The sequence below is a fragment of the Lathyrus oleraceus genome, chromosome 1 (assembly GCF_024323335.1).
Source record: "Lathyrus oleraceus cultivar Zhongwan6 chromosome 1, CAAS_Psat_ZW6_1.0, whole genome shotgun sequence".
NCBI lineage: Eukaryota > Viridiplantae > Streptophyta > Magnoliopsida > Fabales > Fabaceae > Lathyrus > Lathyrus oleraceus.
The window spans coordinates 232655589-232679280 of NC_066579.1; the positions used below are offsets into that span (position 1 = coordinate 232655589).

Here is a 23692-nt window from a genome sequence, read left to right on the forward strand (position 1 = left end):
GGGACTGTTTTTTCCAATATCTGTTTAATTTCTCTATTAGACACTTCCACTTGTCCACTAGTTTGAGGGTGGTAAGGTGTTGCTACTCGATGTTTTACACCATACTTAAACAATAATTTTTCGAGTATCCTAGATATGAAATGCGATCCACCGTCACTGACGACTATTCTTGGGACACTAAGTCTTGGAAAGATTATATTTTTAAAGAGTCTAATTACTACTCGTGTGTCATTTGTTGGAGAAGCTATAGCTTCAATCCATTTTGATACGTAGTCAACTGCTACGAGTATGTACTTGTTACCAAAAGAAGGTGGGAAAGGTCCCATGAAATCTATTCCCCACACATCAAAAATTTCTACTTCCAAAATGCCTTTTTATGGCATTTCGTCACGTCTAGATATGTTTCCTGTGCGTTGACACCTATCGCATTTCCTGACAGCGGTATGTACATCCTTCCATATGCTTGGCCAATAAAGACCGGCTTGTAGGATCTTTGAGCAGGTTTTGGATGTACTTGCACGTCCACCATAAGGAGCGGAATGACAATGTTGGATTATACTTTCTACCTCTTCTTCAGGTATACAGCAACGGAAAATACCATCGGGGCCTCTTTTGAAAAGTAAAGGATCGTCCCAATAATAATGTTTTATGTCATGAAAGAATCGTTTCTTTTGTTGGTATGATAAATCAAGTGGAACCACTCCGGCAGCTAAATAATTGACGAAATCAGCGTACCATGGGGTAACGCATATAACCAAGGTGGTCTCTACCTGTTCATCAGTTCTATTTTCTTCCAAATTAGCTATAAGTTTATCGTACGAGAAATCATCGTTGATAGAGGTTCTTTCCGGTTCCAGGTTTTCAAGTCTAGAGAGGTGATCTGCTACTACGTTTTCAGTTCCTTTTTTATCTTTGATTTCCAAATCAAATTCTTGTAGCAACAAAATCCACCTTAGGAGTCTAGGTTTAGCGTCCTTTTTTGTTAAGAGGTACTTAATGGCAGCGTGATCAGTGTAAACTATTATTTTAGCTCCGACCAAGTAGGAACGAAATTTATCTAGTGCAAATACTACTGCTAAAAGTTCTTTCTCGGTCGTGGTGTAATTCATTTGCGCTTCATCTAGAGTTCTAATCGCATAATATATGACGTGAAGTTTTTTATACTTTTGTTGTCCTAAAACAGCGCCTACGGCGTAGTCACTTGCGTCACACATTATTTCGAATGGTTCATTCCAATCCGGGGTCTGCATTATGGGTGCGAAGATCAATGCTTGTTTAAGTGTTTGAAATGCTTCTAAGCATTTATTGTCGAAGATGAATTCAACATCTTTCATTAATAGTCCGGTTAAAGGTTTAGTTATTTTAGAGAAATCTTTAATGAATCGTCTGTAAAAACCAGCATGTCCTAAGAAGCTTCGTATTTCTCTCACAGTTTTCGGAGGTTGAAGGTTTTCGATTACTTCTATTTTGGCTTTGTCTACTTCAATTCCTCTATTTGATATGATGTGTCCTAAAACAATTCCTTCTTGTACCATAAAGTGACATTTTCCCAATTAAGTACTAGGTTTACTTTTACACATCGTTCTAGAACTCTTTCTAGGTTTTCAAGGCATTCTTCAAAACTTTGTCCGCATACGGAAAAGTCATCCATAAAGACTTCCATGATGTTTTCGAGAAAATCGGCGAATATTGCCATCATGCACATTTGGAAGGTTGCAGGAGCATTGCACAAGCCAAACGGCATTCGTCGATAAGCGAAGGTACCAAAAGGACATGTGAACGTTGTTTTTTCTTGGTCATCAGGATGAATTGGTATTTGAAAGAAGCCTGAGTAACCGTCTAGATAGTAGAAATGAGAATGCTTGGCTAATCGTTCTAACATCTGGTCTATGAATGGTAAAGGAAAATGATCTTTTCGGGTTGCTTTGTTTAGCTTTCTATAATCAATGCACATTCTCCATCCCGATTCAATTCGTTTGGTTATAGTTTCTCCTTTTTCATTTTCGATCACTGTTATACCTCCTTTCTTTGGTACTACGTGTACAGGACTAACCCATTTGCTATCGGATATAGGATATATGATACCTGCCTCTAATAACTTCCTTACTTCCTTCTTCACTACCTCACTCAGGATCGGGTTTAGTCTCCTCTAATGTTCCCTAGAAGTTTTACAGTCTTCTTCTAGCATGATGCGGTGCATACAAATAGAAGGACTTATCCCTTTGAGATCGGTGATGTTGTATCCTAGTGCGGTTGGATATTTTCTTAAGATATGTAGGAGTTTTTCGGTTTCGAGTTTTCCTAGGTCTGCATTGACTATTATGGGTCGTTCAAGTTCTAAGTCTAGGAATTCATATCTCAGATTTTTGGGAAGTGTTTTCAGGTCGAGGGTTGGTTTCTTAAGGCATTGCGTAGGATCTGATGTTATTGCTAAACATTGATTCAGTCTGTCTTCTACACGATAGTCGGGCAAATCGTCATTTTCTAATTCTGTTTCTTTTATGCATTCATCGATGATATCCATGAAGTAACATGTGTCTTCTATTGCAGGTGCTTTCAAAAATTTGGTAAGAATAAACTCAATCTTCTCTTCTCCTACTTCGAAAGTGAGTCGTCCTCGTTTTATGTCTATGATAGCACCGGCGGTTGCTAAGAAGGGTCTTCCCAGTATAATGGGTGTAACTTCATCTTCTCTTATGTCCATAATTATAAAATCGGTGGGAATGTAGAATTGACCTATGCGCACGGGAATGTTTTCAAGAATTCCTACGGGATATCTAACAGAACGATCTGCTAATTGCACAGACATTTTAGTTGGTCTTAATTCTCCCATTTCAAGTCTCTCGCATATGGACAAGGGCATAACACTAATACCGGCTCCTAAATCGCATAAAGCTTTGTCTATAACAAATTTTCCTATATGACAGGGTATAGAGAAACTACCAGGGTCTTTAAGTTTAGGAGGCATGTTCTGGATTATTGCGCTACACTCAGCAGTGAGTGTAACGGTTTCGCTCTCTTCAAGTTTCCTTTTATTAGATAGAATTTCTTTTAAGAACTTAGCATATGAAGGCATTTGTGTAATAGCTTCTGTAAAAGGAATGGTGACGTTTAATTATTTCAGTAGGTCAACAAATTTTTTAAATTGGCCCGCGTCTTTGGTTTTAATTAGCCTTTGAGGATAAGGGATAGGTGGTTTGTAAGGCGGCGGAGGTACATAAAGTTCTTTGTTTTCTACGGTTTCCTTATTACACTCTTCCTTTTCCTTAGGTTTACTTTCTTCCTCAGTTGACTTTTTAGAGTTTTGGTTATCAAACCTTGGGTTAGACGGTCCTTCCACCTCTATTCCACTTCTTAATATAATTGCATGAGCGTGGCTTTTCGGATTTGGTTGGGGCTGTCCAGGAAAGGTACCAGTTGGGGAAGCAGTAGGCGCTTGTTGTTGAGCTACTTGCGAGATTTGTGTTTCCAGCATTTTGTTATGGGTAGCCAGGGCATCTACTTTACTTGCTAGTTGTTTAATTTGTTCGTTAGTGTGTACATTCTGGTTTAAGAACTCTTTATTGGTTTGCTGTTGAGAAGCTATGAAGTTCTCCATCATGATTTCCAAATTGGATTTTCTAGGAACGTTATTGTTAGGTGTAGATGGGGTCGGCTTTTGATATCCAGGAGGTATAGCTGGGGCTTGACTGGGAGCTTGTCCTGGTGCTATAAAGCGTTGTTACTCTTATATGAAAAATTAGGATGGTTCTTCCAGTTTGAGTTATAGGTATGCGAGTAAGGATTTCCTTGAGCATAGTTCACCTGCTCTGCTTGGATTCCTGTTAGGAGTTGACAATCTGTAGGAGTGTGACCTTGAATTCCACAGACTTCGCAATTTTGAGTTACGGCAACCACGGTGGCTGGAGGTGATACATTTAAACTTTTAATTTTCTGGGCAAGAGCCTCCACTTTTGCATTAACATGATCAAGGCTACTTATCTCGTACATGCCAGTTTTCGTTTGAGGTTTTTCTACCATTGTTCGGTCGCTTCCCCACTGATAATGGTTTTGGACCATCCTCTCAATAATTTGATAAGCGTCAGCGTAAGGTTTATCCATAAGCGCACCACCTGTGGCGGCGTCTATTGTTAATCTTGTGTTGTACAAGAGACCATTATAGAAGGTGTGAATTACTAACCAGTCCTCTAAACCATGGTGTAGGCAAAGTCTGATCATGTCTTTGTATCTTTCCCATGCTTCGAAGAGAGACTCGTTATCTTTCTGCTTAAATCCATTTATCTGGGCTCTTAACATACCTGTTTTGCTTGGAGGAAAATGTCGGGCAAGAAAGACTTTCTTCAACTCATTCCATGTGGTGACTGAGTTGGAAGGAAGAGACTGAAGCCATCTTCTAGCTTTATCTCTTAACGAGAAAGGAAAGAGACAAAGTCAAATTGCCTCTGAAGTGACACCATTAGCTTTAACAGTATTAGCGTATTGAACAAATACGGAAAAATGAAGGTTTGGATCCTCGATAGGATTTCCAGAAAATTGGTTCTGTTGCACTGCCTGCAACAGTGAAGGTTTAAGTTCGAAGTTGTTTGCTTCGATTGCGGGTGGAGCAATACTCGAATGCGGCTCATCTTGCGATGGAACAGCGTAATCTCGAAGAGCATGAGCTGGTTCTGCCATCTCGGGTATCGGCGAAGGAAGAAGATTTTTGAGATCAGGAATTTCGATTGGAGGAAGATTGTTTGCAACACGATACTCCCGAATTCGTCGTAAGACTTGAAGATATCGTTCAACGTCGTTGATTCGTAAGTAATACGGTTCGCCTTGTGAACGAGTGTGTGGAATACAAATCAACGAAAGACAAAAGGAAAAACAAAAATTGCCTTAGTCTCTACAGCGTAACAGAAGAGTTACGATATCGACTAAATAAAAGTCCCCGACAACGGCGCCAAAAACTTGATCGTGACTTTATGAGTCTATTGGGGTATTAACTACAAGTGCATAGTCTAATCGCGTAGTTTTAAAAGATATCGATCCCACAGGGACTTAATGAATCGATATACCGTTTTTCTAGGGTTACTTCGTAAAGCTAAGGCGGATGATACTTTGATGATTATGGGGAAAAGTAGAACTAAAATTGGATCTAGATTAAATATCAAATAACGCGGATATCGGTATGTAGTTCGTCGTAATAGGGAATCAAATCTTCGTTGGTTTCTTAGTTTTAAAATAAGTCTTCTCAGTAGACACTATTGATTAAAAGTCTTTTCTCAAACTCTCGCTCTGTTGAATCAGACTATGATTTTACCTTAACGTACGCTCTCACTATTTAGTTAAAACTAAAATCACTTTTTGAAAACAATAGAATCTATAGAAACTCTTTTTATAAAATACTAACCCTTTAAACACCCTCGTCTCAAACTCTCGCTCTGTTGACTTAGATTATATGATTAAACTTAAATGCTTAACTCTCGTCCTCACATTTAACCTTTAAAAATACTTTTTGAAAATGATTAGAATTTAATTAACTCTAAAAATTGCTTTCGCCCTGATTTAAAGTTAATGTCCAATTTACACTGTCCAGTTAAAAGCTCAAACTGTCGTTCTATTGATTTCAACTTCTTTATGTCTTTTACTCTCGTACAAAAACTTTAGTATTAACTCTGTAAATTGAGACCATAAAAAGAGTGACTATATTTTTAAATAAATTTAAACCGACTAAGTTTTGATTCCTTTATTCCGCTTACTTTACATACCGATATCTAAATTAATTAGCCGGACATGCTAAACAGGCCTAAACAATTATTATGCTTAAATACAGCCCTATCGGACAAACAATATAGATAAATAGCAGCACATAGCATATATAAGTTAAAACAATAAATTAATGAACCTGTAAAATTAATAGAAATCTTGGTTGTTCCCTAGCTTCGATGCTTGAACACTCCACCACAAACCGGTTGGATTTGTTCTTCACAATTCTTGAGCAGACAGGAAAATAAAAACAAAGAATTAAAATACTATGATCTAACGTAAGGTTAGATCCAGTGAAAGTTACACAATAGTTTCTGGTGTAGAAACTATTGTGAGAAAATTAATTGAATGCCAAAAAAATTAAGCTAACAAAGAAAAAGGAAGTAAAAATGCTAAGGGAATAAACTGCTGAAGAAAATATGGAATGCTAGGAAAAAATATAATGCTGTAAAAAATAATGCACGGCGTGGAAATCTGGAAAGAGAGGAAAGCTTCAATTGGATCCCTTGAGGTGTATTTATATGCCTCCATAAAGTAACCGTTTTTTCCAAAGTCTCTTCAGTAGGTTTTTCAAAGCGTCAACGAGTCCAGCGGAGAAATAGGTGAGAAGCGCTTCTGTTACGCGCGTCAAAGGCTGAAAAATAGGAGTGGGGGTGTGACGTCCGTCACACCATGTGTTACGCTCGTAACACTAAGCAAAGGGGCGTGACGCTCGTCACAACATGCGTGGCGGTCGTCACAGGCCATTTCCCTTGTAGTTGGCGTGGGCTGGGCTTGGTGAAATGCTTTTCCTAGATACTCTTCTTTTTGCACCCCTTTTCTTTCCTTTTCACACATGCTTCAGTTTATGTTACCTGAAATGAATAGAAGGAAAATACCAAGTAATATCGAATAATATAAAATAAATCGAATCAAATAATAATATAATATAATTAAATCGAGTCAAAAAATGTGATATTATTTCATGTTATCAACAAGCTTCCAACTCTTGATGAAATCTTGATCAAAATGACAAATAAAGAACATGGGGATCCATATATTATGCTTAGAACCAATTTGAACCTTTATTTGATTAATATCTTGCACTGAGGGTCTCAAACCCTAGATGTGATCTTGATGAGGCATAAGTGGATGCACATACTACCTACAAAAGAAATAATACTACACTAGACATATTTTTGGTATTTTAGTTAGTTAAACAAAGAAAAATAAAGTATGATACAATCAAACATGCTTGGTGATCCATCCTAATGCAAACCCAATGAATGATAGGTGAGGAGGATACCAATGTGTGATCCCAATGCAAATGTCAAGTTAATGAGATGGCATGGGGGATCTTAGGGTAAAAATTAGGGTCTTACACACTTGACCAATCACTTGATTGCTCTCGGTAAGACTTTTACTAATGATGAACTTAATCTTAAAGTGCTTATATCTTTAACCAGGGAATGAAAATCAAAGGTAACGGGAATTTCTAAAAAGATTAGTCTATCCAATATGTCATCCGCATATTTATTCGACAAACTTCAAGAGCGTGAAATTGAACTTTGGAGACTAGAAAAGTATGAGTCTCAAGAGAAGAAATCCAAAGGCATTACTTTAAAAGTTGACTCAATGGAAGAATTAGAATAATATGATCCGGATGAATATGAGACTTCATGCTTCTTGTAAAAAGGCTAGGTAAGTTTTTCAATAATGATAAATCTATAAACTTTGCAAAAAGAAAGAAATTTTTCAGGAAGAAATAAGCCTCTACGTCAAAATAAAATTATACTTGCTTTGAATATGGAAAGGAATGACACATAGGTGGATTGTCCAAAACTAGCCAAGAAAAATGGTCACAAAGGAAGAAAGGAATCAAACTCTAAAAAGGCCTATGTTGCATGGGATGATAATGGAGTGAGTTCATCATCTGATTCGAAAAGCGATGAAAGTGCTAATCTTGAATTGATGGTATCACACAATTCCGATGATGAAGAATAAGAGGTTAGTAATGAAAAACTTTCTTATGATAATGATGCACAATGAGCAATAGACGAATTACTCAATGAGTGTAAAATTTTGTACAAAACTGTGTCAACTCAAAAGAAACAAATTTTATCTCTTTAAGAGAAAATTGACACTATGCAAAAAGACTTTGATAAAGAAAAACATAATTATTTTGATAAAGAAAAGCATAATTTTACATGAAATGAGTATAGTTCACTCTCTTTCAAAATTGTCCAATTAAAAAAGAGTTATTGAAAGATATGAAAAATGAAAAATTGAATTGGAAGGTATTCTGAGTAGACAAAGATATTCAAATGATAAAAGTGGACTTGGTTGTTCAAAATTTGATAATCCAAGTAATAGTAAAACTATCTTTGTCCAAGCGAGTGACCAGTCCAATAAAGACAAAGTGAAAAAAGTGCAAAATATCCATCATCACCCTAAGAAAAAAATTGTTAAGAAAAAAATATTATGTTCCTACATGTTTTTATTACGGTAAAATATAGGTCACACACCTAATTCTTGTTATGTAAGGAATTCTAGTGTTGTTAGTGGCTATTATGTATGGATCAAGAAAAGAAATAATTATCAAGGACCCAAGGAAAGTTGGGTACCTAACAAATCTTAATTTATTTTGTAGGTTTGCTTGAAGACCACTACAAATACATGGTATCTTAATAGTGGTTATTCTAAGCATATGACGGGAGATATAAACAAATTTTCATCTCTAGTTATAAAGGACAAAGGATATGTCACATACGAGGACAACAACAAAGAAAAAATTCTTGGCATAGGCAAAGTTAGAGCACCACCTTTCACAGCTATTGAAGGTGTTCTTTATGTAGAATGACTAAAGCAAAATCTTCTTAGCATAAGCCAAATTTGCGCAAAGGCTTCAAAATCAAGTTCACCAAAGACGAATGCTTAATTGAAGATGAAGTTACCCATGAGGTAAAACTTAAAGGTGAAAGAATTAAAAATAATTTCATAACTTCTTTAGATGATTTATCTTTGAAAGTAAAGTGGCTTATGGTAAGCAATTATTTTAACATCCTGAATTCAATTAATTTATTTTATTTAATTATTTAGAATTTTATTTGATTAATTGGTGTTTTAAGTTATTTGTTGTGTGATTGTTGGGGTAAGTATCCTTGAAGTAGAAGTATAGAGAGAGTAAGAGTTGGGCATACTTGCTTAAAAGTTAATTGGAATTTTAATTAATTATTAGAGTAAATAGTATTTTTATTTGGATTAACTAAATAAATAGAATTATGAGGTGAATGATTAAAATAGCATGGGTGATAAAAAAATAAGGAATATTAGATTTATTAATAAAATAATTAGAAAATAAGATGTGTAGAGAAATTGAGGCAAGGTTGGAATTAAGGAAAATATGGAGGATAGGAAGGGAATACAAGGATAAGTTAGGGGTAAAAAAGGAAAGCCTAATTGAAAGGAAATAGGTTTTGGAATGAAATAGGGATTTGGAGAACTTGAGAATGTCAGTACGTATTTTTGGAGAGTTGGAGCAAAAGAGGGAAAGCAATGGCTTGAGGTTGAGGAAGAACTCTAAGGATCAAAGGTGTTTTTGCTAGAAATCAAGTAAGAGGGAGAAAGGGCTACCAATTAGGTGTATTGCATGATGGAGTAGTGATGAGAAGTCCTTAATCTCATTAGGGTTTTAGGTTTTCCTTTGCTGAATTGTTACATGATGAATTTTTGAAATTTGTTGGTTGATCTTGTGTGTATATGTGTTTCTATGTTCGAATCTGTGTATCAAATATCATGAACGTGCCAGTATAAATTTCTACCATTGATGAATTTTTGAATGCTTGAGCTGTGTTCATGATTGATGATGAAATTGTTGTTCAAATTGTTGATGGATAACCATGAATCATGATGCAAATAAGTGTTGTAACATTTGATGGTAGTGATAACATGATTTTAGTGTTTAATTTGTGTTGGAGTTGATAAATTTTAGGGAAAAATTGGTTGGGTTCATGTGTGGTGATATAGGGAGGAAGGAAAAGATGAATATGTGTGAAAACTGGGAATTTTGGAAAAAGCTTCAATGACAATCGATTGTCACCATATGACAATCGATTGCACTAGTTAAAATTTTGAAAACAATTAACATTACAATCGATTGCACCTTTTTGACAATCGATTTCTTGCATGTTTTAAGAAGTTAGTAGTGAAATCCTTTTGGAAACAATCGATTGTCATCCTATGAAAATTGATTTTCATAGGCCAATTTTGTGAAAAATTTTGTTTTACCTTTTTTGTGTTGTCCGGCGATCTTAGTTGTATCTTTTGATCTGTAGGTCTAAATAACATGTCAATTGAAGTGTTAGAAAGCTAACGTACAGAGCTACCTCATGGTAGTGCTTGGTGAAACATTTGAGTTATAGTCAATTATCTATTGTAGAGATGTTTGTTATGACTTGTATCATTGGTTAGCGAATCATTATGTTTATACGATGATGCGTTGTTGTTTTAGTGAAATAACATGAATGAATATCTATGGAATCATGTTTGATGATTTGTTGTTGTTTGTTGATGTTATTGAAGTTGTAACATGAATTGATGATTATGCATGATAAATGATGTGATGCATAAATGGTGAGATGTGTATAGAGATCCTTTTAGTGAACCTTGTGGTGATAATGCATGTTGTTGAGAGTCATGCATCATGGTGTACGAGCTTCGGTCCATTTTTCATGTGCTCTGATCCTATGGTGGGGAACGGGAGTGAGTAGCCGGTTTCAAGTGGGAATCGGTGTTACGTATGGTTGTGGTAACAATTTGGTGTGCTCTAGTCCTATGGCGGGGATCGGGAGTGAGATGAACCTGAGTGTTCATGAATGGTACTACATGCATATTGATTCAGATTTGGAGTACATTTGCATGTATGATTGCATATGTTATTGATTTTACATGACATTTATGATTAGATGTGATTATGTGAATGTTGTCGTGAATTGGGTGTGAGAACATGTTGTTGATAGTTGTGTATGAATGTGTACTTGATATGTATTCTCTACCTTAGCATTCTTTACACTATTTATATTGGTTTGTTATTCTCACCCCTTATGTTTGAATGTTGCCTTTACATGGGCATCGTGCAGGTACTCAGGAGTAGCATTGGTGAAGTAAGTAGAATGTAGCTCTTGGAGTTCCTTCCAATATTTTGTCATTTTCTTTAGTATGGTCTTGCTCTGATCGGGCTGGGAACATTTGATTTCACTTCTTTTGTTTTGTTGAAGTTGCTATTTATGTTTTGATCATATTTAAAGTTGGCGAGTTGAATAATACAACTCTTTTTGTTGCGTTATGAAAGTTGAAGTTTATGACACTAAACGCCATGAGTTGAAATTATTTTGTTTAATTGATTTAATTATGATTATGTTGTGATGATTACCTAAGTGAAGGTGAGCATGCGATGACGAGTTTTATGTGACATTTTGTAACCCGTGTTACGGAGAAGGACATGTTTGATGTGAGTGACACCCTATGTGGTTGTAATTTTTATTAAATTATGCGTTAAATTGTATGCGTGGTTTAGGGTGTTACATAGTCGTATCAGAGCATGTCGACTCGTCCGGCCAGGTTTTATAATGTAGTGGAGTCCCTAATATGGGACATGTGTGTGTGCATTATCGATGCATTGTTTCTTATAACACTTATTTGACGGCATGCAAAATGGCTGGAAGAAACGATTGCACTATTGCTGATGCTTTAGAGTTAGTGGCCCAGGAAATACATGGACAGCAGAATCAGGCATGTGATGAGTTTCGTGGTTCGAGAAAATTTCAGAGGAATAACCCATTGATTTCAAGGGAAGGTATGTTCCGGAGGGTTCTCAGGTGTGGCTCAAAGACATCGAGAAGATCTTCTGAGTAATGGAATGTACTGAAGAATATAAGGTATTTCTTGGTACTCACATGTTGTTTGAGGAAGCTGAGGACTGGTGGGATAACACTCGCCAAAGACTAGAAGTTGTTAGTGATGAGATCACTTAGGCTGTGTTCAGGGTGCAATTCCTTGAGAAGTACTTTCCTAAAGAAGTGTGTAGCAAGAAGGATATTGAATTTATTGAACTTAAGCAAGGAAACATGACGGTTGCTGAGTATGCCGCCAAGTTTGGGGAACTATTGAAGTTTTGCTCTTATTACAATGGTGCAAACTGTGGAGGGATCCAAGTACATTAAGTTTGAGAACAGAGTGCGACTTGAGATTAAGCAGAGTATTAACTACTAGGAGATTCGTAGGTTTCCTACTCTAGTGAACAAGTGTAAGTTTATGATGAGGACTACAGGGCTCGTTCTACTCACTACAAGAGTGTTAGTGAGAGGAAAGGAAAGAATTTGTTTAAGGGAAAATCATGCAATACTCCAGCTGAAAAAGGTAAGCAGAGGGCTACAAATGAGAAAAAATTAAGTGAGGAGGGACTCTCGCTTTTGTCAGTGTTTCAAGTGTGGAAATTCGGGCCACCAAGCTAATGGGTGCAAGAAAAATGTCTTGGGGGGCTTTAAGTATGGTAAGACAGGTCACTATGTTGTAGATTGTAGGAATGGTGGGTCGATTTTTTATAACTATGGCAAAAAGGGTCATATTAGTACCAATTGTCAAAAGCCAAAGAAAGTACAGTCGGGAGGGAAAGTCTTTCATTTGTCTGGGATATAGACTACTAGTGTTGACTGTTTGATTTAAGGTACATGTTTTATAAATAGTGAAATCATGGTATGCAGATATCAGATGTCCTAAGAGATGTCGAGACACTGATATCTGATCAAAACATAATGACAATATAACATACAGTTAAGAGTACAGAAAATAACAAAACACACAGAGTTGTTAACCCAGTTTGGCGTAGAATAACGCCTACATCTGGGGGGTACCAGGCCAGGGAGCAAATCCACTAAATAGTATCAGTTTGTAGACCTTCAGCAAATTATCTCCAGTTTACAATCTACTCCCTAATCACTACCCGTGCTTAACTTCTACCTAAGACACACATAGGTATGAGACCCCTTCACTTCCCTTTCAATCACAACAATGATGAAACAATACAATATTGAAAGATTCAGAAGTTACACTTCAAAAACACACAATCACTCAATGCTTAAAAGCTTAAGAGTGATTGACAGAACTTACAACTCAATAGAGACAGTCCTACTCTTATATCAAGATGATATTAGAGAGGCTCACAATTAATATGAACACAAAAACCCTAACAACTCAGTTAAACATATATTTGATTCGTCCTTAAATTAGGTTTGTTACATTCTATTTATAACCAAAGTCTGGACTGGATTTGGGCTTCAAAAACACAGCAAGGCAACTGCTAAAAGTCTGCATAAGATTAGGTCTTCAATAAAGAGTTTCCTAAAATGTCTTAACATTTAGAAAAACAAAATAACTTAAAATTCAAATACAATCTTTGATTCCTCAATCTTGGACGCCACATAGGATTACTTAATATTCTCAGAATATTCAGTAATATATTAATCAACCAACTGTTACCAAGAGTATACCTGTATCAGACAAGATGTCGGATCCACCTGTTAGGACATCTTATTCAACATATTGGTACTAAGTTAGTTTTACCAAAATTACTGTCAATCACAAATACATAAAATTAACAATCTCCCCTTTTGGCAAATTTTGGCTAAAACAACCAAGTACCCCTTGCACACAAGCATCATAATCCAGGTTACAACAGAACTACATAGGTTTGAAAACAAAAAGATCACACACACACACACACACATTAGAGGTAAACATGCAGAATATAACAAACATGTTATATACTCCCCCTGTCACACATAATCGGGATTCCCCCTCAAGGGAACATCCAAATTAATATAACTTGTCCAAGTCCAAACATCATAGGCATATGCAGCAGTAGAAAAATAAGCCTTACACAGAAAATAAATACTCAGACAAATTGATGTTAGGACATCTTGTCTGACATCTCTTCACAGTAGTCCAAATGTTTCAGAACAGGAACTCCCCCTGAAAAGCAGCCAATAGTTAGTGGTTAGTGGTTAGAGCACATAGACATTACTCCCCCTTGGTAGCCATAATATGACAAAGGTAAGCAGCTAACCAAAACAAAGAAACCACAATAGCATAAAAAGTTAAGTATCACAAACAAAAGTGCACACAAAGGTGCTAGAAATCCTTGTCAAAGACCACAAAACAAAATGAAACCAACAAAAAACAAGATGACACTCAGATATCTATCTGACTATCTGAGTCTACAGTATCATACTCTTCTCCTTTAGCTTCTTTATCTTCATCATTGCCACCAACATTGTCCTATACATCTGCTCCAACATTGTTATCATCGCCGTGTTCAACTTCCTTTTCCTCTTCATCCATCAAAGCCTTAATTAATTTTTCAATATTTATATTTGTAGTAGTGCTAGACCGGACCGAATCATCCAACTATTTACATGTCTCCTTCAGTTATGCAATAATGCTCTTCTTGGAAGTGGTAGGTCCAGGTACCTGAGAAGAAGTCATGACAATATCTGGAACATGTGTTTTAGCAAACAGTTTGTAGTGGAGGGATAAAGGAGATTCCCTTTTCTTCACACTATCAATACGCAATAGGATTCCAGGATGTTGGTTCAGGATTATCCCATAGATGAGTGAGAAAAAGCAAATAGGCATCTTCACAGCAGTTGACAAGGCCTGCTTCAGAATTTGTTCAAAGATGTACTTCCCAAAATCAAAAGCTTTTCTTATTCCAATAGCATATATAAACTTCCCAAGCCCAATAGAGATGATTGAAATGTGATTTGTAGGCACCCAATTAACATTCCCAATCCTATGAAGGATTGCATACTTGACACTCAGCTTCCCAGTTGACAACATTCCTATGTTTGGCCAGTGTTTCACCTGTTTGGCAGTTATGTCCTTGCACACTTGGTCGTTTATAACCTCTAGCTTAACCTGAGGTTCTTCAGTTCTTCCCAGAAACTTGTTGATCATAGCAGGAGAAAGTGTCACGACATTTCCTCTAACCTACACCTTCCTATAGTCTACACTATTCACATCATCACACCCATCAGGAATGGTCACCATAAACTCCTGACTAGACTTTAGCAAGGACTAAATTTTGTGACAGTCTTCATCAAATCAACAGCCTTTATAAGCTCCACAATCTCCTTACGTTTTAGGGCATCCTTACCCAATTCCCTCTCCAAAGTTATCCTTCTTTAAATAACATACTTCCATCTTTCATCATTCTTCACATAATGTAAAGACACATTGTCCAGTGGAGCCTCGGGCGCAGCAACATGAGGCTTCTTTATAGCAAATCTTCTCACAGGAGTGATGTCCTCGACAACCTCTTCGACCTCAAACTTAGAATCACTTGAAGAGACAAATTTCCTCTTCCTCGTAGGAGTAACAACTTTACTCCATGATCTAGCAGGACCAATAGGAGTTTTCCTATGGAACTTCTAAAGAGAGTGCTTTTCATACCACCAGATTTTCTTTTTATCTCCTTAGAATGAGAATCTTGAAACATCACAGCCTTTCCTTTTCTTCTCTGAAGTCTCTTGGCTATTCGAAGAGCCAAGATGTTGGTAAGAGGTTTCTCATCAGTTGTTAGGTCATCAACATTGACAATAAGATCACCCTTCTTCTTACTCCTTCTTTCATGAGCAGCTTTCTCAAGGACACATTCATCAGCCTTCTTCTTACTCCTTCTTTCATGTGCAGCTTGCTCAGGGATACATTCATCATCCTTTTAACTAGAATCACCATCGGGGCTAGTTTCTTTTGCCAAAGATGTTTTAACATCTAGCAAAACATCTGAATCCACTTCCTTCAACACAGAGGTAATAAACTTATGAAGTTCCTTATCAATGGCAATCATTTCCGCTTTAGTTTGATTCTCAGTGACACCAATATGCTTAGTAGGGTTTCTCATCTCATAACCTTTAGACCTAGAACCCTCTTCAACAATAGTCTTATCTTTAATAGGGATTGTAGGCTCCAAAATAGAAGACTTACCAGAAATCTTGACATTCTTTGTAACAGATAGCTCTGCTTTCTTTTGAGTGAATGAATGAATCATGGATAAGGGAGCAATATCCAATATAATATCAAACATATTGATCATTTGGAATGGTTCATCTACCCTAGCAGTTGGAGATGATGATCCACTGGTTTCAATTGAGACATGTATGTGCTTGGGTGAAGATTGTTTTGACATCTTAGGTAACACTTGACACAGATAGAATGGGGAAAACACGTGAGATAAGGTGAGCACATATTTCTGGATAGGAACGAAGTGTTTGAATGAAATGGGTAGCGTGGTTTTATCCAAAAGAATACACATTGGAGTAATGGCTTAGAGAAGCGTGTCGTGTGTAATGATGAGAGTTAAAAACTTGTCTGACACACTTAAATAGTAGTAATTGCTATAAATGCTCATTAACACAAACCCCAAGTTTTCCTCTTAATATTTCAAATTGAACTACATCTAAGGCAAATGTCAGCAAGTTGATTTTCAGTGCTAACATGCTCAAATATTATGACTTTGTCTTCAACAAGTTCTCTAATAAAATGATGCATGATGTCAATGTGTTTAGTCCTACTGTGCTTAATAGGATTTTTGGAGATATTAATAGCACTCAAGTTGTCACGGAATAATGTCATGACATCTTGTGTGACATTATATTCAGTCAACATATGTTTCATCCACATTAGTTGAGAGCAGTTGCTATCTGCTATTATGTACTCAACTTCAGTAGTAGAAAGGGATGCACAATTGTGTTTCTTGATGAACCAATAAATCAAAATTCTTCCCCAATCAGCATCACAATGCCCCACTAACATGGAATTTGAATAATGAGAATAAAACATTCCATAATCACATGTACCATTCACATACTTCAAAATCCTTTTTACTTGATTGATATGACTTACTTTGGGTTCTACTTGATATCTAGCACAAAATCCAATAGCAAAAGTTATATTTGGTCTCATTGTTGTAAGGTATAGAAGACTACCAATCATGCTTCTATATAAACTTTGATCAACACTAATGCCATTTTCATCTTTAGATAACTTCAAGTGAGTAGGAGTAGGAGTTCTTTTGTGACTAACATTCTCCAATCCATATTTATTTACAATATTCTTTGCATATTTGCTTTGACAAAGAAAGATGGAGTCTTCCATCTGTTTGACTTGGACCATCTCATCTAACACCCCTCAAAATACAATATCATCCACATAGATCTGAGCTATTATAAGTTTTCCATCCTTCTCTTTGACAAAAAGAGTCTTATCAATTCCACCCTTTCTATATCCATGGTTGATGAGAAACTTAGTCAACCTTTCATACCAAGCTCTTGCAGCTTGTTTTAAACCATACAATGTCTTCTTTAGTTTGAACACATGATTTGGGAATGTAGGATCAACAAATACTTTTGGTTGTTCAACATACACATCTTCATTTAAATAGCCATTTAAAAAGGCATTTTTGACATCCATTTGGAACAACTTGAATTTAAAATACATGCCATTCCAAGTAACAATCTGATAGATTCCAAGCGAGCCACAGGAGAAAATGTTTCATCAAAGTTCACTCCTTCCATTTGAGTGTATCCTTGAGCAACAAGTCTGGCTTTGTTTCTGGTAACAACACCGTGTTCATCAGACTTGTTCTTATACAACCATCTAGTACCAATAACATTTCTCCCTTCAGGTCTTGGTACCAAATCCCAAACCTCATTTCTTTTGAATTGGCCAAGTTTATCTTGCATAGCATTAATCTAGAACTCATCAGTCAAGGCCTCATTGATATTCTTGGGTTCAAATTTAGAAACAAAACAGGCATTTGACAAAACCTCCCTTGATCTAGTAATTATCCCTTCATTTAGATTTCCTATTATAAGCTCCTTAGGATGATATTTCTAAATTCTAATGGAAGGTCCTTTGTCAATTGACTCAGTCTCTATAGGTTTAGTATTAGCACTTGAGTCTGGAACATCTTCAGAAACATCATTCATAAGTGTTCCAACCTCCTCTGTGAAATCAACTTCTTTAGTTGAGTCATCAACAACAATATTTATGGATTCCATCATCACCTTGGTTCTGGAGATGAATACTCTATATGCTCTATTGTTTGTATATTATCCCAGAAAAATTCCCTCATCACTTTTAGGATCCATTTTTCTCCTCTGCTCACGATCGGCCAAAATATAACATTTACTTCCAAATACATGGAAATACTTCACAGTTAGCTTTCTTCCTTTCCATAGTTCATAATGTGTAGCAAATGTACCAGATCTGATAGTTACTCTATCAAGGATATAGCAGGCAATGTTCATGGCTTCAGCCCAAAAATGATATGGTAGTTTCTTAGCATGAAGCATGACCCTGGAACATTCTTGAATAGTCCTATTCTTACGTTGAACCACACCATTATGTTGAGGGGTGATGGGTGAAGAGAACTCATGACTAATCCCTTCAGAAGTGCAGAATTCTTCAAATTTTCTATTTTTAAATTCCTTCTCACGGTTACTTATAATTCTAGCAATACCACAATCCTTCTCTCTTTGAATTGACAGAGTTCTTTAAATACTTCAAACACTTTAGACTTCTGCTTGATGAAATTCACCCAAGTTAACCTTGAGAAGTCATCAACAACAACATAGGCATACCACTTTCCTCCAAGACTTTCAACCTGCATAGGTCCCATCAAGTCCATATGATGTAGCTCCAGAACTTTTGAAGTGGTCAGATGTTGGAGTTTCTTATGTGACATCTTTGTTTGCTTCCAAATTTGACATTCACCACAAATTCTTCATTCATCAATTTTCAGCTTGGGAATACCACTGACTGCTTCCTTTGACAAAACTTTATTCATACCTTTTAGATGTAAGTGACCAAGTTTTTGATGCCATAGGTTAGCCTCATCTTCTTTTGACATTAAGCATGTGGACAAACAATCTGTTTCTTGAGGAGTCCACAGATAGAAGTTATCTTTTAATCTGGATCCTTTCATAATAACTTCATTCTTCTCATTTGGTACCAGGAATTCAGATTTAGTAAAGTTAACTTTGAGACCTTGGTCACATAGTTGACTAATACTTATCAAATTAGTCGTTAGCCCTTTAAAAAAAATACATCATCAAGACTCGACAGTCCAGGATAGTCCAGCTTTCCAACACCCTTTATTTCTCCTTTTGATCCATCTCCAAAGGTGACATGGCTAGTGGAATATATTTTAATATCCACCAAGAATTTCTTGACACCAGTCATGTGTCTAGAACAACCACTATCAAAATACTAGTCCACTCTAGCAGAGGCTCTGAGGGAGGTGTGAGCTATGAGTCCAGAAGTGCCATTTTTGGGAATCCACTATATCTTTGCTTTAACAATAGTTTGTTTTCTTCCAGGTTGCGAAGCAGGTTTGGGATAGCCATATAGTTTGTAACAGTAGGGTTTTATGGGACCAAACCTCCCACAATGATGACATTTCCATCGTTGGGTCTTACTTTCTGAGTAATCATCCTGATGTCTTTGCTGATGTTGGGACATTTGGTTTGACATATTTTGTTCCTGTTTTCTTTTAGGATGAACAAAATTCATTGCAGACCCTTTTCCTTTGTTCATCACAACTTGATTATCATAACCAAGACCTTTAACATTTCCAGCATTCTTACCAGTTTGAAGAATCTCATCTAGCACACCAGAACTACTGTTAAGCATTCTTACAGACTTAGTGACATTGTCAAGTTTTGAGTTGTGCAATACAACTTCATCCTTCAGATCAGAGATGATAGACAAATGCTCCAGTTTTTCAACTTGTAGTTGAGCAATGACTTTCTTTTGATCTTCTCCTAGTTGACACACTTCTTCACTTCTGAGGCACAACTCCTTGTAAGAATCAACAAGTTCCTCAAAAGTGAGTTCTTCACAATCTTATTCTTCATCAGAATCACAAATTCTAGTTAAGGAAGTAACCTGTTTGGCAGGTTCCACTTCAGGATCACTTTCAGAATCATCTTATGACCATGACACAAACAAACCCTTTTTCTGCTTCTTGAGATAAGTGGGACACTCAACTCTTATGTGTCCAAACCTTTCACATCCATGACATTGAATTCCTTTTCCTTGGTTAGTTTTTTCTTCAATTTTAGGCCTTCTCCCAAAATCCTAATTTTGTTTGATGTCAAATGACTTGTTCTTGACATTTGGCCTTGTCTTCCAGTCTATCTTCTTCATCACTTTGTTAAATTGTCTTTCGCTTCCAAGTAATACAATAGAATTAGATATCCCTTCATTTGTATCCATGTCACATTCATCTTCTAAGTCTTAAAAATTAGAAACAAAGGCTATGTTAATATTTATGTGAAAGTCATGAATGCTCTCATCCTCCTTCATTCTTAAGTTCTCAAACTTGGTGGTAAGAAGTTGAAGGCTTAACATCTTCACCTTAGGTTCCCTCATGAGCAGTCTTCAAGATCTCCCAAGAATCTTTAGCAACAATACGGTTATTTATCAGTCTAAAGATGTTCTTGTCCATTCCATTGAACAGGGCATTCAATGCTTTGGAGTTTCCCTAAGCTAATTTATCATCTTCATTATCCTAGTCTTCCTCAACCTTCAGCACATCAGTAATCTTACAATCTTTATCTCTATTCATTGGTGGATCCCATCCCTTGACCACATATTTCCAAGCCTTGTTGTTGTCCATGGATTTAATAAAGGCCATCATACGAGCTTTCTAGTAGTCATAGTTGGTTCCATCAATAATGGGTGGTATGTTCACAAATCCTCCTTCCTTGTCCATTGTACCAGAGAGTTTCTTCCCTGAATCTCACCCAGAAATAGAGTAGGATTCCTGCTCTGATACCAATTGAAATTCTGGTATGCAGATACCAGAGAGTTTCTTCCCTTAAATTAGGTTTGTTGCATTCTATTTATAACCAAAGTCTGGACTAGATTTGGGCTTCAAAAGCGCAGCAAGGCAGTTTCTAAAAGTCTGCATAAAATTAGGTCTTCAATCAAGAGTTTCATAAAATGTCTCAACATTTAGAAAAACAGAATAACTTTAAATTTAAATAGAATATTTGATTCCTAAATCTTGGACGCCACATAGGATTACTTAATATTCCAAGAATATTCAATAATCTGTTAATCAACCAACTGTTACCAAGAGTAGACATGTATCAGACAAGATATCAGATCCAGATGTTAGGATATCTTGTTCAACATGTTACTGCTAAGTTAGTTTTACCAAAATTATTGCCAATCGCAAATACAGAGAATTAATAAATAGTATTCCTTTGATTGTTATTATTGACACTGAACACATTTGTTTGTTCCGCTTAATTATGCTGAGAAGTTGGGTTTGAGGTGGCCATTAGTCCCTTTTTGGTTCTGAAGGAACTTTTCTTGAAATTTTCTCTTTTAGAGCTTTCTTTCTTCAACTTGGGACATTCGTTTCTGTAATAACCTGTTTCCTTACATTCATAACATGTTATATCTTTGTTAAATTTATCTCTGGAAGTTGATTCTGATCGATCTCCCTTGGGTCTTGGTCTTCTGAAGTTATTATTCTTTTTTCTCCAGAGTTGTTTTACTCTTTTGGTTAAAAGGGATCATTCTTCTTCGTCGTCAGAATCTTCCTTTTCAGATTCATCAATGTCTTCTTCTTCAGCCTGGAAGGCTTTGTTTCTATCTGGTTTGTGTCTTTTAGATTTGGACTTTAGTGCTACCGATTTGATCTTCTTTTGAGGTTCATCTTCCTCCAGTTCTATCTCGTGGCTTCTGAGTGAACTGACGAGTTCCTCAAGGCTGATACTGTTCAGATCTTTTGATAGCTTTAAGGTTGTGACCATAGGTCTCCATTTCTTGGGCAAGCTTCTAACAATCTTTTTGACATGATCCACAGTTGTATATCCTTTATCTAGCACTTCGAGTCATGCAATTAAAGTTTGAAATCTAGAAAACATTACCTCTACAGCTTCATCGTCCTCCATTTTGAAGGCTTCATATTTCTGGATTAGAGCCAGAGCCTCTGTTTCTTTGACTTGAGAATTTCCTTCGTGAGTCATCCTCAGGGAGTCAAGTATTTCTTTAGATGTTCCCCTGTTGGTGATCTTTTCATATTCATTGTAGGAAATAACATTGAGTAGTGTCGTTCTAGGTTTGTGATGGTTCTTGAATTCTCGCTTCTGATCATCTGACATTTTGCTTCTGGGAATAGAAACTCCAGGGTCTGTCATAGGTGGTGTGTAGCCAATTGTGACAATATCCCAGAGATCAACATCGTAGCCCAGAAAGAAACTTTCAATTCTATCTTTCCAATAATCAAATTTGTCTCCATCAAAGATTGGAGGCTTAGCATTGTAACTATCTCTTTCATTGGTGTTGGCCATAGTTTTTCTCACGCTGGATCTCTCTACATTGTTAGGTGTTTGATTATAAAATCAATAACATAGTCGAAGCTCTGATACCAACTGAAGGTTGAGAAAAACAAGAAAGAGGGGTTTGAATTGTTTTGGAAATAAAAACTTTTTCAGTAATCAAAGCACACACAGAATTTTATACTAGTTCACTTGAAAATCAAAGCTACTCCAGTCCACCCGGCCAAGGTGATTTCGCCTTCAAAAAGGACTTAATCCACTAATCTTGAAAGATTACACAACCAATCGTCTAAGAGAACAATCTCTTAGCCCTCTCAAGTATTCAGACTGCGCAGAGTCACTTGAGGAAATAGTTTAAGCAAAAGTAAATTGTAATGTAAAGTGCTTCTAACAAGCAAGTATTATAGAAAATATGAGAGCAAAAGCTTTTCAAGTAAGAGCAGCAGCTCGTAAAAAAGAGAGAGAATGAATGATATTTTTGTGTGTCTCAGGTGTGTCTCTCTAGAGAAGTAGTTCGTCCTTTATATAGTCGTTGTGAAGGACCGTTAGAGTGATGACAGAATCTTGGTCATTGAAGAATAATTAATGTCATTACTTCTATTGTTTCTTTCTAAAACCATTGTGTCTGCCTCATTATTCCTTTCTTTAAATACTTTCTTTCCATAATGAGATTCTTTTCAGTTACGCGTTCTGGACTGGTGAGTCTGCATCAGAGTCTTGATATACCAGAGTTTGTCTTCAGAGGCTGATTATGTCTGACTTCATCAAAGCTTCTTAGTGCTATAGATTTCTTAAGTATCAGAGTCTGAATCCAATAGTCTTTTGTCGGAGCTTCTGACTTCTTACTATTGCGCTGGTATCTGCTTTGATCAGAATCAGAACCTTTCTGGATGTATTTCTTTCTGAGTGGCATCTGATCATTTAATACTTTATATCCGATGTGATTTTGTATCTGATGTATGGTCAGAATCCTGCATAAATGTTCAGAGTCCTACACACTAAGAAAATTCTTGTTAGAGTGTTATTTTTGGTTTCATCCTTTGTTATCATCAAAATCTTAGAGATATATTGTAGAACTAGCTTTGTTCTTACATCAACCTCTTCTCTTTGATTAAATTCAGCTTATCATACCTGATTTGACACCATTCAACCTCAGCCAACTTGGCTTCCATCAACACACCCAATGATGGGATCTTCACCTCTACTAAGAGCACAACTTCCATGCAATAAACAAGTGAGAAACGAGTTGCCCTGTTGAAGTGCGGATGGATGTATGATACCCATGCAAAGCAAATGGGAGCATCTCATGCCAATCCTTGTACGTTACAACCATCTTCTGGATGATCTTCTTTATGTTCTTGTTTTCACCTTCAAAAGCCCCATTCATTTTAGGTCTGTAGGGAGAAGAATTATGATGTGCAATTTTGAAGTCTTTTCAAATAGCTTCCACCATGTTATTATTCAAGTTCGATCCATTATCGGTAATGATCTTACTTGGCACACCATATCGACATATGATCTGATTTTTGATGAACCTCACAACAAATTGCTTG

At 36.5% G+C, this 23692-nt stretch overlaps 1 non-coding gene across 1 annotated transcript; it reads left to right on the forward strand.

Moving 5' to 3' along the window:
* The first annotated feature begins 4189 nt into the window (after positions 1-4189).
* On the forward strand, positions 4190-4296 carry LOC127116274 (small nucleolar RNA R71). The gene has a single exon (XR_007801233.1). It is a non-coding gene; the product is annotated as a small nucleolar RNA R71 (small nucleolar RNA).
* The last annotated feature ends 19396 nt before the right edge of the window (positions 4297-23692 follow it).